Source organism: Manis pentadactyla, chromosome 14 (genome assembly GCF_030020395.1).
Source record: "Manis pentadactyla isolate mManPen7 chromosome 14, mManPen7.hap1, whole genome shotgun sequence".
Classification (NCBI taxonomy): domain Eukaryota; kingdom Metazoa; phylum Chordata; class Mammalia; order Pholidota; family Manidae; genus Manis; species Manis pentadactyla.
Window position 1 is genome coordinate 74,531,690 of NC_080032.1, and position 17,183 is coordinate 74,548,872.

The following is a 17,183-nucleotide window of genomic DNA, read 5'->3' on the forward strand; positions in this document are numbered from 1 at the left end:
CACAGCAGCCACAGGCGTCCCTCCATGAGAAGTTCCTCAAGAAATAAGTTAAAGCAGCTGGCATTCATGGGAGAAGCTCCTAATCATGTGGTGGTTCACCAGCATCTGCAAATGGGCCACCCCTCCTCAGAGATCACCGGCCACTTTGGGATTCCCCCTGCGGATGCCTTTTCCCCAAGGCAAATGTGTTCAGTCTTCCGGCTGCCTCATCAGTCGTTGGTTCCCATACTGGTCCCCCTACAGAAAGGGCAAGGGAGGACCAAAGAAGGAGGCAGGCCACTCTAGATTGGTGGTGGCAAGTTTAATCAGCAAGGGAACTTATATACGGGCTTGCCTGGGGCAGCCACAAGACTAGTGGATGTCCAGACCACCTGCCAGAATCTTAACAGTTTATACAGAGGTCTTAACTGGGTTCAGTCTCATACACCATCCACAGAGGCCTCATTGCTATTTCAAGCTTTTGTCTTTGGGGAAGCTCCTAGTGGGTGGAAGGCAAGCAGAATGCCACAGGGGAATACATAAGGAGACTTCCATTGCCTGGTGGCTCCCAGGTCACTGGTGGTCACATTCTCTAGATAACCTCCCTCAATAAGAGGGTGAAACGTTTCAATTATGTAGGATGCATAAGTTCTGGAGATCTAATGTCTGGCATAGTAACTATGTTAATATTGTATTGTTTACAGATAGTATGCTGAGAAGAAATTGATGCTAGTAGGGTTTGGGAATAAAGGAAAATAACATACCAGTAGGGTTTGGGGATAAACTAAAAATATCTACAGTGATAGGTACTCAGTAGTAACAAACCATAATAGACTATATTCTAGAAAACATAAAGTTGTACAGACATTAAATGTAATCATAGTATACTACACAGCTCAATTGTGAATAATGTTTGCATAATCATAAAATAAACAATATTATCTATTTAACAAAACCTATGGATACAACTGTGCTGGAAAAGTAGAGAAAGACATGTGCATGAAGGGGGATAAATAGAAAACCTGAAGTAGGAGCTCAATAGATAGAGCTAACAATGGAAAAATCAAGAAGTAATAGAATATTTATGTTATTTGGAGTATAAGATACTAACAAAATACAGGAATAAATCTTGTGTGAAGAGTTCCTCTGAGGAGCAGAGTTTTGGGGCTGTTGATTGTAAGGGAGTTTTAAAAATGTTTTCCTATGTAAAGCTTATGGAAATATTTGACTTTTTAAAAGTATGTGCATGTATAGATATGATAAACTACAAAATTAAAATTAGAAAATTAAAATGAGAAAAGTCTACCTCTGTATAATGGTCACAATGAATAGCATTACAGTTTAATGATAATGATAACAAAAGTTTAATTGCTCTGAAGTAAAAATAATTTTGACATTTACTCTGAGATTATAAAGTTACTTAATTTTTAGGATAGAAATATTAACTGAATTGAACTGTGAAAGACAATTGATCACTGAAGAACAGAGAGTCAGCTACATAGCAGCACCATCCTTTGGCCATCTAAGGAACATGATCCAAACCTGTCAATTCTGAAGTCTGTCTTCCTGGTATGTTCACTATATGCATCACCTTTGCATTATAATTAAAGTAAGCAGAGTATATGTTACTTTTGTAGAATTCTTTAATAGTGAAAATTTCAAAATATTTGATACTTCTGACTTACGAAAAGACTTTCTGCATTTACTTATTTATTGGAATCCAGGCCCCAAGGTATTCTTTCTTCTACCTCTCTTTAGAGTAGTAATAATACATTTCTTTCCAAATACTCATGATTTTAACATATACTATCAAATATTCCTGTCTTTCCACACCCTATTATCAAGTGTTTCCTGAAGAAAATTTGCAAGACTGTGCAAATTGCATGAAAACTAAATTTGAAGTCACTGTAAATAATAAAACACATTCTATGTCTCAGAATATCATTTTATTTTGTCATTACTAATTTAGTTATAGAGATTGAATATATGAAATAAACAGAATCCAGCATTAGGAAATGTAACTTTTATTCTGATCCTAAAAAAGACTATTTATAGGAGAGATGCTTCAATATCTACTATATGTACATATTAGAAATATATTCTAATACTGATCTAAAAAAACTGCCTTTCTAAATCACATAGATGTGCCTGATGTATTTTTTATATTGTTAAGTTTTTCACTGTGATTCCTTCAATTCCACCAAATAAAATATTGTGACATTTAAAATTTTTTATGATTATGTTTTCCCACTATAATCTTTTACTTTTTTATAATTTTCCTGTACCTACATGGGTAAAGCTTTAAGAAAATTCTTATTTCCACATTCCTAAAAAAAATATACTTTTTAACAAAGAGTCTTTCTCATTAAAATAAATCTTATGTATAAGCTTAAAATACTTATTCATAATTCTTTCTCCCTCCAAGCTCAGTGAATCATTTAAACCACTGAGTTGGATAATATTAAGAAATAAAAACATGCAACAAGGGAATTTTCCAAGTTATCTAGATTTAGATATACATAAGCACTGGTTAATATAATAGCCATTAACCATATGTGACTGTTTAAATTAAGATTAAAACTTAAAATTCATTTCATAAGTATAGTGACTTCATTTTAACTGCTCAATAGCTTCAGGAGGCAAGAGGCTTGGACACTGAAGATAAAGAATATTTCTATCACCACAGAAGTACTATTAGACAGAACTGATGATTATTTACACATAAAATAATATCATCTAGGAATTTAGTAGAAATCCAATGGCACACCCAATTTTCAATAGCATGTTGAAGTAATTAAGACCTCTAAACTTTTAAATAGCTATTTTTGAAGTAATGGGAAGCACTTGATAAACAATTGGGCATTAGAGTTTTAGCAATTAAAGATTTTATGGCTTAACTCTTATGCTACTTTGCTTTATTATAATTTTCCAAAGTTTTTTTTTAATTAAACAAACATGGATATTTCTGGAAAAAAATGTACATTTCACTTTATTAAGTGACAAATGCTTGGCTTAAAACTTTGTGTTGAAGTTAATTATAAGAATTTTAATTCCAAAAGGTAGTCCCTCAAAGAAGTTTGTGAGGGTCTGAAGAATAAACCAAAAAATCTCATGTATAAAAATCTCTTCATATTTATCTCCACAAATTACTTACTTAAACCATAATTGGTGGGGGAGGGGGGAATTAAACAGTGAAATACTGTTGATTCTATTAGTGGTGGGTAGTAAAATTTTAAAATGAAAAAATATGATTAAAACCAAAAGTCTTTTTTTCTTCTGTGTTTGCTTCTCAGTTAGTAACTTGATCATGTTAGCCATCCAGTTAGCATTCTTGATTCCATATTCTCATTCATACACTACTTCTAATCACCGGATAATATTAATTATGCCTTTATGTGTCTCTGAAATCTACCCTATCACTGCTATCACCACTGTAATCTCCCTATATTGAGTCACATTTTCCTATGTGTTATTAAAACCTCACTATAATCTCAAACTCCTAACACCAAGTTGGCTGTCAACCACATTTCCCATGTCTCTTCCTACCCTCACTCTCACAGATGTCTATTCTGTACCCTTTACTTGCTTCAATATCTCCAAACTTGTGACCTTGATTCCTAATTATTTTTTTAAAAATTATTAGAAGACAACTTCCACAAGCTTCCTCCGTCTGATCCTCTCACAAACTCTGGCCCATGTATGCTACTTTCTCTCCTATTTCATGTATATATTAGTTTCTTAGGGCTGCTCTAACAAAATAGCACAAACTATGTGTCTTAAACAACAGAAATGTATTCTCTCAAAGTTCTGGAGGCTAAAGTTCTGAGATAAAGATGTCTTTTTGCTTAGTATGGTTCCTTCAGAGAGCTGAGATGGAGAACCTCTTCCATGCCTGTCTCCTGACTTCTGAAGCTTTGCTGACAATCGTTTGTATTTGTTGGTGGACAAACTAAAAATCAATGACTTAACACTTAATGGAACACTTAAATGGCAATTTTGATAAATTGCTTGAGACTTAGCCTGGGTAAAATTGCACTATTTCCAGAATATCTCGCCTGGCTTTAGTGTATCTGCATATCAATAGGTGCCTCAAGGGATAGAGAGAGTGGTCCATCTACATATAAGTAGGTTATTACAAGGGTGTGGGAGGGTTTATGTGGACCGGAGAGCTTGGGTGGAGCTTCCTTCTGCTGCTGCAGCCTGGTCAAGAGAGAGATGGGACGACTGCTTGTAAATAAACAGGTTTCTTAACTTTATTTCTCCCTTTGACTGATTTTGGTTTTAGAGGTATTTTGCCCTGGGATTTCCCCCCCACCCCTGGAGTTACACTAAGCATAGACAAACGTAAGAATGAGAAATAATTGGGGATTTTAATCTTAGGGGGCCCCAAGACATTCATGAACTTCATGTTTAGGAAACTCACCAGTCTCTTATGGTGAAGATTGTGATAATTTTTCCTCATGGATTTGCAGGGAGAGAAGATTAGTCATTGTTAAATTTGCCTACAAGTTTCTTCATAAAAGAGGCCTATTCTCTAGGGGACAAGTTTGCTAGAACTTTACCCCATTTGGGGAGAAGCTCCTTCATCCCACTCCAGGTCCCTTTGGCATGCCTGCCTCAACTGCAAGGAAAAAACAAAAACAAAACATAGTCAGAATGAACGAGGGTGTCACAGAAATAGACTGGAAACTCTGCAGCCAGATAAGGGTATAGAGGACAAGGGGTAAACAATCTTTACCATTGCAGAAACAGTGACGAAAGTTAGAGCCCAGATCCACAGATCCACGCAAAGAGAGACCTGACAGGAGAACTGTAGGATAATAATCCTTCCCCACACATTGCCACCATACCAACAGAGGTCTACTATCAAGAGTGGATTACATATAGAAATTGGAAAAAGAAGAACAAATGAGGACTAAGATCAGCAGAAGGAGGGATATAATAAAGATCAGAGGAGAAATAAATAAAATTGAGAGGAATAAAACAGTAGAAAAAAATCAATGAAATCAAGACCTGGTTCTTTGAGAAAATAAACAAAATAGATAAGCCTCTAGCCAAACTTATTAAGAGGAAAAGAGAATCAACACAAATCAACAGAATCAGAAATGAGAACGGAAAAATCACGACAGACTTCACAGAAATACAAAGAATTATTAAAGACTACTATGAAAACCTATATGCTAACAAGCTGGAAAACCTAGAAGAAATGGACAACTTCCTAGAAAAATACAACCTTCCAAGACTGATCAAGGAAGAAACACAAAATATAAACAAACCAACTACCAGCAAAGAAATTGAAGCAGTAATCAAAAAACTACCCAAGGAAAAAAACCCCAGGCCAGACAGATTTACCTCAGAATTTTATCAGACATACAGAGAAGACATAATACCCATTCTCCTTAAAGTTTTCCAAAAAATAGAAGAGGAGGGAATACTCCCATACTCATTCTATGAAGCCAACATCACCCTAATACCAAAACCAGGCAAAGACCCACCAAAAAAGAAAACTACAGACCAGTATCCCCGATGAATGTAGATGCAAAAATATTCAACAAAATATTAGCAAACCGAATTCAAAAATACATCAAAAGCACCATACACCATGACCAAGGGGGATTCATCCCAGGGATGCAAGGATGGTAAAACATTCGAAAATCCATCAACATCATCCACCACATCAACAGAAAGAAAGACAAAAACCACATGATCATCTCCATAGACGCTGAAAAAGCATTCAATAAAATTCAACATCCATTCATGATAAAAACTCTCAAAAAAATGGGTATAGAGGGCAAGTACCTCAACATAATAAAGGCCACATATGAGAAACCCACAGCCAACGTCATACTGTACAGAGAGAAGCTGAAAGCTTTTCCTCTGCGATCGGGAACAAGACAGGGATGCCCACTATCCCCACTGTTATTCAACATAGTACTGGAGATCCTAGACACGGCAATTAGACAAAACAAAGAAATACAAGGAATACAGATTGGTACAGAAGAAGTTAAACTGTCACTATTTGCAGATGACATGATATTGTACATAAAAAACCCTAAAGACTCCACTCCAAAACTACTAGAGCTAATATTGGAATTCAGCAAAGTTGCAGGACACAAAATTAACACACAGAAATCTGTGGCTTTCCTATACACTAACAATAAACTAATAGAAAGAGAAATCAGGAAGACAATTCCATTCACAATAGCATCAAAAAGAGTAAAATACCTAGGAATAAACCAAACCAAGGTAGTGAAAGAACTATACCCTGAAAACTACAAGACACTCTTAAGAGAAATTAAAGAGGTCACTAACAAATGGAAACTCATCCCATGCTCCTGGCTAGGAAGAATTAATATCTTCAAAATGGACATCCTGCCCAAAGCAATATACAGATTTGATGCAATCCCTATCAAACTACCAACAGCATTCTTCAATGAACTGGAACAAATAGTTCAAAAATTCATATGGAAACACCAAAGACCCCAAATAGCTAAAGCAATTCTGAGAAGGAAGAATAAAGTGGGGGGGGATCTCACTCCCCAACTTCAAGCTCTACTACAAAGCCACAGTAATCAAGACAATTTGGTACTGGCACAAGAACAGAGCCACAGACCAATGGAACAGAATAGAGACTCCAAACATTAACCCAAACATATATGGTCAACTAGTATTTGATAAAGGGGCCATGGACATACAATGGGGAAGTGACAGTCTCTTCAACAGATGGTGCTGGCAAAACTGGACAGCTACATGTAAGAGAATGAAACTGGATCACTGTCTAACCCCATACACAAAAGTAAATTCAAAATGGATCAAAGACTTGAATGTAAGTCATGAAACCATAAAACTCTTAGAAGAAAACATAGGCAAAAATCTCTTAGACATAAACATGAGTGACCTCTTCTTGAACATATCTCCCCGGGCAAGGGAAACAAATGCAAAAATGAAAGTGGGACTATATCAAGCTGAAAAGCTTCTGTACAGCAAAGGACACCATCAATAGAACAAAAAGGTATCCTACAGTATGGGAGAATATATTCGTAAATGACAGATCCGATAAAGGCTTGACATCCAAAATATATAAAGAGCTCACACACCTCAACAAAAAAAAAGCAAATAATCCAATTAAAAAATGGGCAGAGGAGCTGAATAGACAGTTCTCTAAAGAAGAAATTCAGATGGCCAACAGACACATGAAAAGATGCTCCACGTTGCTTGTCATCACAGAAATGCAAATTAAAACCACAATGAGATATCATCTCACACCAGTAAGGATGGCTACCATCCAAAAGACAAACAACAAATTTTGGTGAGGTTGTGGAGAAAGGGGAACCCTCCTACACTGCTGGTGGGAATGTAAACTAGTTCAACCATTGTGGAAAGCAGTATGGAGGTTCCTCAAAATGCTCAAAATAGAAATACTATTTGACTCAGGAATTCCACTTCTAGGAATTTACCCTAAGAATGCAGCAGCCCAGTTTGAAAAAGACAGATGCACCCCTATGTTTATCGCTGCACTATTTACAATAGCCAAGATACGGGAGCAACCTAAGTGTCCATCAGTAGATGAATGGATAAAGAAGAGGTGGTACATATACACAATGGAATATTACTCAGCCATAAGAAAAAAACAAATCCTACCATTCACAACAACATGGATGGAGCTAGAGGGTATTATGCTCTGTGAAATAAGCCAGGCGGAGAAAGACAAGTACCAAATGATTTCACTCATCTGTGGAGTATAAGAACAAAAGAAAACTGAATGAACAAAACAGCAGCAGAAGCACAGAACCCAAGAATGGACTAATAGTTACCAAAGGGAAAGGGACTGGGGAGGATGGGTGGGAAGGGAGGAATAAGGGCAGGAAAAAAAGGGGGCATTACGATTAGCATATATAGTGGGGGGGGCACGGGGAGGGCTGCACAACACAGAGAAGATAAGTAGTGATTCTACAGCATCTTACCATGTTGAAGGACAGTGACTGTGATCTTGGTGACAAGTAGTGATTTTACAGCATCTTACTATGTTGATGGACAGTGACTGTGAACGGGGATGTGGGGGGGACTTGGTGAAGGGGGGAGCCTAGTAAATATAATGTCCTTCATGTAATTGTAGATTAATGATACCAAAATAAAATTTAAAAAAAAAAGAAACCAGATAAATACATTATAAAATAGGAAAACTGTAGACCAAGTTTATCCTAAATAAAAAAGTCTGAGAAACAGTTACAGCCAAGAGTAGCCCAAGGATATAAGGTAACTAAATATAATATTCCCTCTTAGCTAGGATTCTGGAACTGAAAAAGGAACTTAGGTAAAAATTAAGGGATCTAACTAGCATATAGATGTTAATTAGTAATAATGTTAGTTCATTGATTGTGACAAATGTATCACATTAATGTGAAGTATTAATAATATGAGAAACTTGGTGTGGGATACAGAGGTACCGTCTGTATTATAAATCTAATGCTATTCTAAATTAAAAAGTGTAGTTTTAAAAAGTGTTCTTTAGCTCCACTTCCTCCTCTTATACACACCTTTTTATTGGCAAAATTCTTCAAGAGCAGTCTAGGCTTACTGTTTCCCATTATTTTATTCTTTTCTTTCCTAAATCCACTCCAATCAAGTTTTCACACTCTCTCTCTGATAAAAGTATCTCTATGGACATTGATGAGTCTTATTTCAAAACAATGGTTAAATCTCATAATTCAGAATTGGCAGATTATCAGCATTTGGCACTAGTTATAACTATGTTTCCTGAAAGATTTTCTTTACCCAGTTTTTGGGACTGCATTCTCATCTAATTTTCATCCTACCCTACTGATTGTTCTTTCTTAGTCTCCTTTGCTGATTGCTCCCCTCATTTCGACTTGTTTTGAAATGACTTAGGCTCTGTCTTCGGACTTCATGCTTATGAAGATGCACTCCCTCAATGATTTTACCAGGTGTCACGACACATTTCAAATTTAACACTCACAAAAAAGGACTCATTTCCCTTTTCCTTTGCTATTTCTTCTGTAGATTTTCTTTGTTTAATAAGTCTGCAACATCTTCAATTATCTCTTTCATATCCTATGTTCATCCATAGGGAATCCTGTGGATTCTACTTCCAAATTGTATCAATTAAACAACCATGATGTGGAAACAACCTAAGTAACCTTCAATGATGAGTGGATGAAGAAGTGGTCCACAGGTATACAACGGAATATTATTCAGCCATAAAAGAAAAAGAAATCCTGTCTCTTGTGACAACATGAATGGAGCTTGTGGGGCATAATGCCTAAGTGACAGAAGTCAGACAGATAAAGACAAATACTGCATGATATCACTTAATATGTAAAATCTAAAATACGCCAAAATCAAAGAAAGAGAAAGTTGAATGGTAGTTGCCAGGGACTGGAAGATGGTGGGGAAGATGGTGAAGCATTAGGGAAAAGGCACAGATACAAGCTTCCAGTTAGAATATAAGTAAGTTCTGGGGTTCTAATACACAGCAGTGTGATCATAGTTAACAATAATATATTATATGCTTAAAAGTTTTTAACAGAGTAAATCTTCAATGCTCTTTCACAAAAAACTAATGTGAACTACGTGATGTAAAACCTCCATCACACATAGGTTTTAGCTAATGTTAAGTCGGTAATCATTTTGCAATGTATAAACGTATCAATACATTGTGCACCTTAAACTTACACAATTCTATATATTAATTATATCTCACTAAAGCCTGGGTAGGGGAAGAAATACAGCAAATATTAATTTTACCCAGAAAGCAGCCATCAGAATTGGACAATGAATTAATTTATCAGACTAGTAACAGCACTAAAAACACTCAGCTAGCCGTGGAAGAATGTTGGCTGCCAGTAAAATATAATGTTAGTGGACATGCTAAATAAGACAGCAAATCCAAGATAAACGACAACATATGTCCAACACAAAAACTTGTATGTGAATGTTCACAGCAGATAATTCATGGTAGCCAAAAAGTGGAAACAACCAAAATGGCTATTAACTAACCAAAGGATAAACAAAATACGGTTTACTGATACAATGGAATGCTATTCATCAAAAAGAGTAAAAGATAAACCTTCAAAAAATTATACTAAGTAAAAGAAGCACTTGAAAGGCTTGCATGATATAGTTCCATTTATGTGACAGAAAGACAGAAGGTAAATTAGTGGTTTTCCATAGCTGGGAGGATTGGGAAGAAACAGGAAACAACTTTAATAACAAATGGAATGATGAAAATGTGCTGAAATTAAATAGGCCTGATGGGTGCACAACTCTGTTAATATGCTGAAAACCACTGAATTGTTCAACTGAATAGGGTGAATATTTTGGCATGTGAATACATCTCAATAAAGCTATTATAAAATTTTTAAAAGAAAAAAAGAAAAGAAGTGAATGATTGAGCTAGGCATTTAAAGGTCGCTGAGTTCTCTTTTGCTACTTTATAATTTTTTTGAATTACATTTTATTGTATACATACACATGTCACCAATGCTCCCAATAGATGTTTAATAAATACTTGTTGAACAAATCCACCATTATATATAGATAAGGTCTGTGTGTAAACTTTCTTCAATGTAGATTATTAAACATAGAATTCCTTCTTTTTGCTGTAATTTAAATGACATTGAACTCCACTTTGATGCTAAATTATTTAATCAATGGATTCATGTAGGTGCGATGATAGAATACATTACTCTTCAGTTCTATCACTAACTTACTTCCTTGTTGGTTTGGAGAAGTCTCCCTTTTATAGATTAGTTTCCTTGCCAAAGTTTTATTTCAGTGATGCTACTCTTGACACTGCTTTAAGTGAGATTGTTACTATACTACTTCATAGATATTCAGTACCTTTCAGGTTGTGGATGAAGAGGTCTGATTGAAAATCAGATACAGACACATATGGAGAATTCTAAGTTCCCAGTTGCCTTGAAGTTAACTGGAGTGGGCACTTGATTATTATGAAGGCTAGAATTGGATTGAAGAATCATACTTAAAGGTGTAATGGAGCTCAAAAAGTGCCAGACCTTAGAAGTACCTGGTCCTTGATTGTAGCAGCTGGAAGGGATTTAACAAGCACTTGAAGTGACAGAATCAAACACTTTGTATGATGAATGGGCTGTTTCAATACAGTAAATTATTTTCCTTTTTAAAAATCAGAATTAAATAGTTTATGTTTTGTGAAAAAAAATTAAAAGGAGCGCCAGTAGAAGGGCACATAGTCCTTCTACATAACATACATATGTACATAGTCATCTACATAACAAATGGGAGCTCAAATCTCAGACACATTAACATGTTTTTCTTTGGCCCACTTCCCACAGTTTTATGCTCTGTATTAACTATATGCTCCTTTATTAACTAAAGGATTATCTCTCAGTGAGTATCTCTTGCAGTATTTGTTAAAGCTATTTTTTAAATTCAATAATATTGAATGGCTGGCATTTGCCCTTTGATTCATGATGCTTTACTTATCACATATTAAGTTGATAATATTAGGTCCAATTTAACAGCAACTTATGATAGTTATAGATTTTACCTACCTACACTTTTATATAGTACATTATAAAAGAGTATTAAGCCCTAGGTGGCTACAGTCATTTCTCTAACTCTTTTCAAAATTATCATAGCTGTTCTTATGCTCATACTTAATAGATACACTTTCAGATAAATACTTAACAAGTAAGTTTTCAAATTGGAGTATGTTAAAGTTACATTAAATATCTGATATAATTCTGGAAGCATCAACATTTTGTAAAAATCCAGTCTTTAGTCTTTCAGTTTAGGAACAACAAAATATCTTGCTCCATTTTCCAAGACTTCTCATATATCTATAAACTTAAGTGTATGCATTTGTTAAGTTCCCATTAATTTTTGTTAAGATTATTTCTCATTTTCTACTTATTTTACATTTTTATTACAAAGGGCTTTCTCCATTATACTTTCTCTCTGATTATTTTAGTATACGGAAAAAACATCAAAATTTTGTACCTTAATCTAGCCATATTATTCTATAAGCATATTTCAGTTGACTATCTTAAGTATTCTAGAAAAGCAATCACAAACATGCTAATAGAAACTTTGCCCAGTAGCCATAGCTCTTATTTATCTTTTGTGTGTTTGATTGGCCAGAACGGTAAACAATTATAATCATTAGGGGAGTTCTTCTATAATCCAGTTTTAACTGTCTTAAAAAGTAAAACTATAAGATTGATTTACAGACACCAGAACTTTATTATATTTTTTGGATAATACCATGGTCTGAACAATGAGGTAAAGTCTTTTCCCCCAGAGATTTAATCGTGCTGTTTATTCAGGCCCCACTGTTTATTTTTGCTAAATACATTATTCATTACAATAACTTGATTAGCAACATTAGACAACCAAAATTTTTAAAGACAAATTAGGAGACGGTGCCAATTGCTCATCTAATACCTACCTTCTCTTTCTTCCTAACTAGCAGAATTCCAGTGCTGGGGGGGGATAACAGTACTTATGACTGTAGACACTTGCCTTCCCAGATACCCTTCCAACTATGAAAATCCACCGCTTTCTGTCCTGATCAAAAGTGAGAGATTCAACTGACATGTACTTACCCTTTGCTCAGGCCCTCATTTTATTTTTATATAAAACATGAGTGTAGCCCAGAACTTCAGTCGACATCTTGCTATGAACATAAAAAAGATAGCCCCATATTAAAGTCAGCAGGCCAGGTGAGGGGAGGGGAACTGGAGGAAGGTGGCCAATGGGTGTGAACTTCCTTCATAAGCTACAAGAATAAGATAAATGATTTATAAGATAAATAAGCACTAAGGATATCACATACAATACAACTATAGAGAATACTGCCATAGGATCCATATGAAAATTAAGAGAGTAAATCCTGAGTTCTTTTCATAAGAATATTTTTTTCTTTTTCTTTTTTACTGTAATATATATAAGAAGTGGATTTTCATTGAACCTTTCATGGTAAACATTTCACAATATATGTATATCAAATCATCATGCCACACACCTTAAACTTACACAGTGATACAAGTCAATTATTTCTCAATAAAACTGGAAAGATTTAGCTTTAAAAGATTTTTTTTTATTATTTTATTTTAGCAGACCAGAAAGGTGAAATACCTCTAGATCTTTCAGTACAGGAAGCACAGTATTGGCTGATGTCAGGAACTTCTTGTTACCATTGATTGGTTACTTATTTAAGTCACTCTAGTCAGGGTCCTGTAGCATAGATTTAAATGCAATTCTGAATATGTTTAAATAACTTTTAAAATGCCTGATTCAAATTGGCATATTCTAGTTATTAGAAAATCGGAGTGGTAGCATAGTGTAGTTTCACTCTTTGATCATCTGAAACCAGGTGCTTCAAAAGATTTCAAGTATACTAAACTATGTAATAGTTACCACAGACTTAGAAAAAAACTGAATTTAGTATTATTTGTACTTTTAAGAATAGATGTTACTTAAAGATGAAATCAGTGTTTAGAAGAATTGAAACAAAGTTGACATACAATAAAATAAGACAGCCTTCCAAATATCCTTTATAAGTTTGCTCTTTATATTAGTTGGTAGTTTAGAGGACTCCTTTGGTTTGTTTGTTTGTTTGTTTTTAAGCAGTTAGGTAATTGTTCCTCAAATCTAAGGCTTTTGGCAAAAAGGACTAGATTACTTATTATTCAGACCAACCATATTCCTCAGTCTCAGCTATAGGCACTATTGATGTTACTGAAAAAAAAGATTAAATTTACCTTATAACCATCCTCCATCCCGTGTTCAGTCCTTCTGCTTCTGTAGAAAAGAGAAGAGATATCTCTATTTTTGTGAAGAACACAAACATCTTCATATTTCTTTTTTTTTCTATTTTTAAAAAATAACCTATTCAGAAGTAAGTAATTATCTGCCCTCTGATTAAAAGAGTAAGAGGAAAAGTTTTCTCCTTATTCTTCATAAAGTTTATTAATCTAACACCAAAATATATTATGACATCAACTCAATGTATTCAAAATACCTAGTAACTCCAGCTACACTTCGAGCTTGTAACTTCAAAGAAAACCACCTTAGCCAAGAAGGTCCATGTGCCCCTTACACAGAATCTAGTGTTTGGGAGCAGAGTATTTCTGATTTTCTCAGATCACATATCTTGGGCTTTTTTGCTCTCCAACTGAAATGGAAATAATTGTCTTTTGGATGATTTGCTTTCTGTCTCCAATATTAGTGTCCAGATGTGAATAAAAGCTGGAAAGTCTTATGAGCTATAAGAAATAAATTCTTTTGAACTTGAAGTGATGCTTTTTTCTTTTATTTAAGTGAAGAAATGAGCTTTAAAAACATTTTAAATAGTCCAAATGGATAAAATTTAGACAAACACCCATTTTTACAAAAACCTAAAATGAAAGAATGTTTTTAAAAGTATCAATTAAAAGGTTTAAAATACTCTAATCAGTGAAATAAAAAGTAGAGTTCATTAATTTATATTGCTGAGCATTTGTTCTAATTATAAGAAAATCAGAGTGGTAACATAGTGTAGTTTCACTTTTTGATCATCTGAAACCAGGTGCTTCAAAAGATTCCAAGTATACTAAACTATGTAATAGTTACCTCAGACTTAGAAAAAAACTAAATTTAGTATTATTTGTACTTTTAAGAATAGATGTTACTTAAAGATGAAATCAGTGTTTAGAAGAATTGAAACAAAGTTGACATATACTGAGATATGACAGTAGAGTCTATGACATGTCATGCAATATCACATTTACTTGTATATAAGCTTTCACATTATTCACATTCTATTTCCTATGTGCCATACATTAGCAGAGTTTGGCATGCTGAACTCTTCAGAGTCCTCCAAGGTACTGAGGAATGCAAATCTAAATGTATTTTTTAAATCTGTTAAATTACATGTAAAATACTTCTATATTTAAATAAAAATTTCAAAACCCACTAAAGAAGAAAGGCATTACTTTTAGAAAATAGGGTTATCAAATGCCAGCAAGGGAATAGCACTGTTCTAGGTGCTGGAGATGTGGTAGTGAATAAAACATTTCTCATACTAGTGTACATTCTAATAAGCCAATCGAATCTAACACAAAGGAGCCAAGCACAAATGTGATTTTACCATATTATGTCCAACTGTACACATCTCCTGCTTTTGCTCACACTATTCTACTTAGATTTAACTCGTTTTCTGTCATCCTTTACATCACAGTTCATTTGTCCCTTCTTTGAAGGTTTCTTTTATACCACTTGCATCTCTTCACCCCTTAATCAATTATTTTTTCTGAGTTCTAATAACATCTGCTCTTATATATATATATTGACTATATTGCTGTATGATTAATCCTTTGCTCGAATGTGAGCTTTTTAACAAGGACCATACCTTATTTGTTTTCATAGTTTCTATACCTATCATAATGATGGAAAGTTAGATAAAGTTATATAAAGATAATAAGCAAAATTGTTGGCAGAGTAAAATAAGCTTAAAAGTCATCAAAGACAATACCAAGTTTTCTTTGTAGAAAATTAGTTTCTTATTTATAAGTCTCTTTCAGTTGAGAAGCAGCCAATATGAAGGAGAATTCACAAGTCTGATTTCACCACTCCACTTCAGTTGCCAGATAAAAGTTTTGAATGTACCGAAAAAAATCTTCTGCAATTTCCCCAAAGAGGTCGGAGCACTGTTATGGTGTTTGTCCTGATATCCAGGCTGTGATTGTCAGTGGCTTGGTTTCATCCCATCACATCTACTTACATTCCCATGAGCCAACCACAATAATTTCTCACCATCTTGATAAATGCATCTGTCAAATACTACTACTTGTCAATGACATCAATTTAATTTTATTGGAGATAGGGTCAAAAGCAAATATCCAACAGACTGCTGTCCTCTAAATCAGATCTAAAAATATCCACATTTTTGTTGTCACCACCATTTATTTGAAGGAGAGAGAGGGGGAAAAAAATTACCCTGTCAATGTCAGGAAGGAACAAAAGAATGGATAAAAGGAGAGTGGTGAATGTTCAGTGAGTGATTTGTTAAAAAATACTGAGCAACTTCGAATTTCTAGTCTTACTTCAGTTGAAAGATGTTCTTGAGATTCTGGTTTTGAGAACATTCATTTGGCTTCTCAACATCTTTTTGAAATTGCCATTCAGACAATATGCTTATATTCATTAAGCACATATGGTATTCTTAACTCCATAAATCGAATGATCAGTTCACTTGTGTAAAACACAGTTACAAACCTGTGTTTCCTTATAAGAACAAAGTTATGCTATTCTCTTGAAGTTATTTTAAAATATAATCAGAAAATTTCAAGGTAATATTGTATTTTAGAAATTAACTCATTTAAGTACACACTTAATAATAAGCAAACTGGAGGGAGTTAGTGATTTTTCCAGGGTCACATAGCTAGTTGGTGGCCAAAGAGGAAGTTAAACTCAGTTTTAATGTCAATACTCTTCTCACAACCAAGGTTACCTTTAGAATTTCACCTTTTTTCTACCAACATTAACAATTGCATTCGCAGTGTTCTACAATATATACATGATTCTCCAACCTAAATATAGACCAGAATGCTATTGTCAGATAACATCTGCCATGATGATATTTGCACTTCTTAAAGATCACTCTGATTTTGGGGGTGAGGTCAGAGATTACAAAAGTCAAACATAGTACACACAGGATGAACTGTTAAGAACAGCTCTCAGTAGTATACAGCGTGATGGTGATTTTGTCTGGAGGAGTGTCAGTAGAGTAGCAGAGAAGATGGTTCTAACTTAATCAACATTAATAGGAATAGGATGGGGTGATGGAATAGATATGGAGGAAGGGAAAGAAGGAGGTAGAAAAAGATGATTTCTAGAATACTAGATTATGCAATTAAAAATATGATAATGTTATTCACTGAGATAGAAAATATTAGCAGAAGACTGAAGTGTGAATCAGATTTTGGTAGATGATGATACAGTAACAAACGATTCCCCATTTTAGTAGCTTCCATAAGGACAAACTTTAGTTTTTCCTTCATGGTTAGACATGTAGATTCCGGAGTCAGACTGTCTGATCAGGAATCCCAGCGACTACACTTATTGAATGAATATCCACCAGAAGGTCACATCACCTGCCTCTAGCTCAGTTTTCTGTGTTGTAATAATTAGAAGACTTACAACATATTATTTCAAACATCATA

The 17,183-nt window shown here is 34.5% G+C and overlaps 1 long non-coding RNA gene across 1 annotated transcript in view; it reads right to left on the reverse strand.

Moving 5' to 3' along the window:
* The window catches only part of LOC130680755 (uncharacterized), a 108,107-nt gene that overhangs the window by 76,261 nt on the left and 14,663 nt on the right, over window positions 1-17,183 (reverse strand). The window contains exon 2 of the long non-coding RNA XR_008993800.1: window positions 13,743-13,782. This is a non-coding gene — a long non-coding RNA (uncharacterized LOC130680755). The remainder of the gene's footprint in view (window positions 1-13,742; window positions 13,783-17,183) is intronic.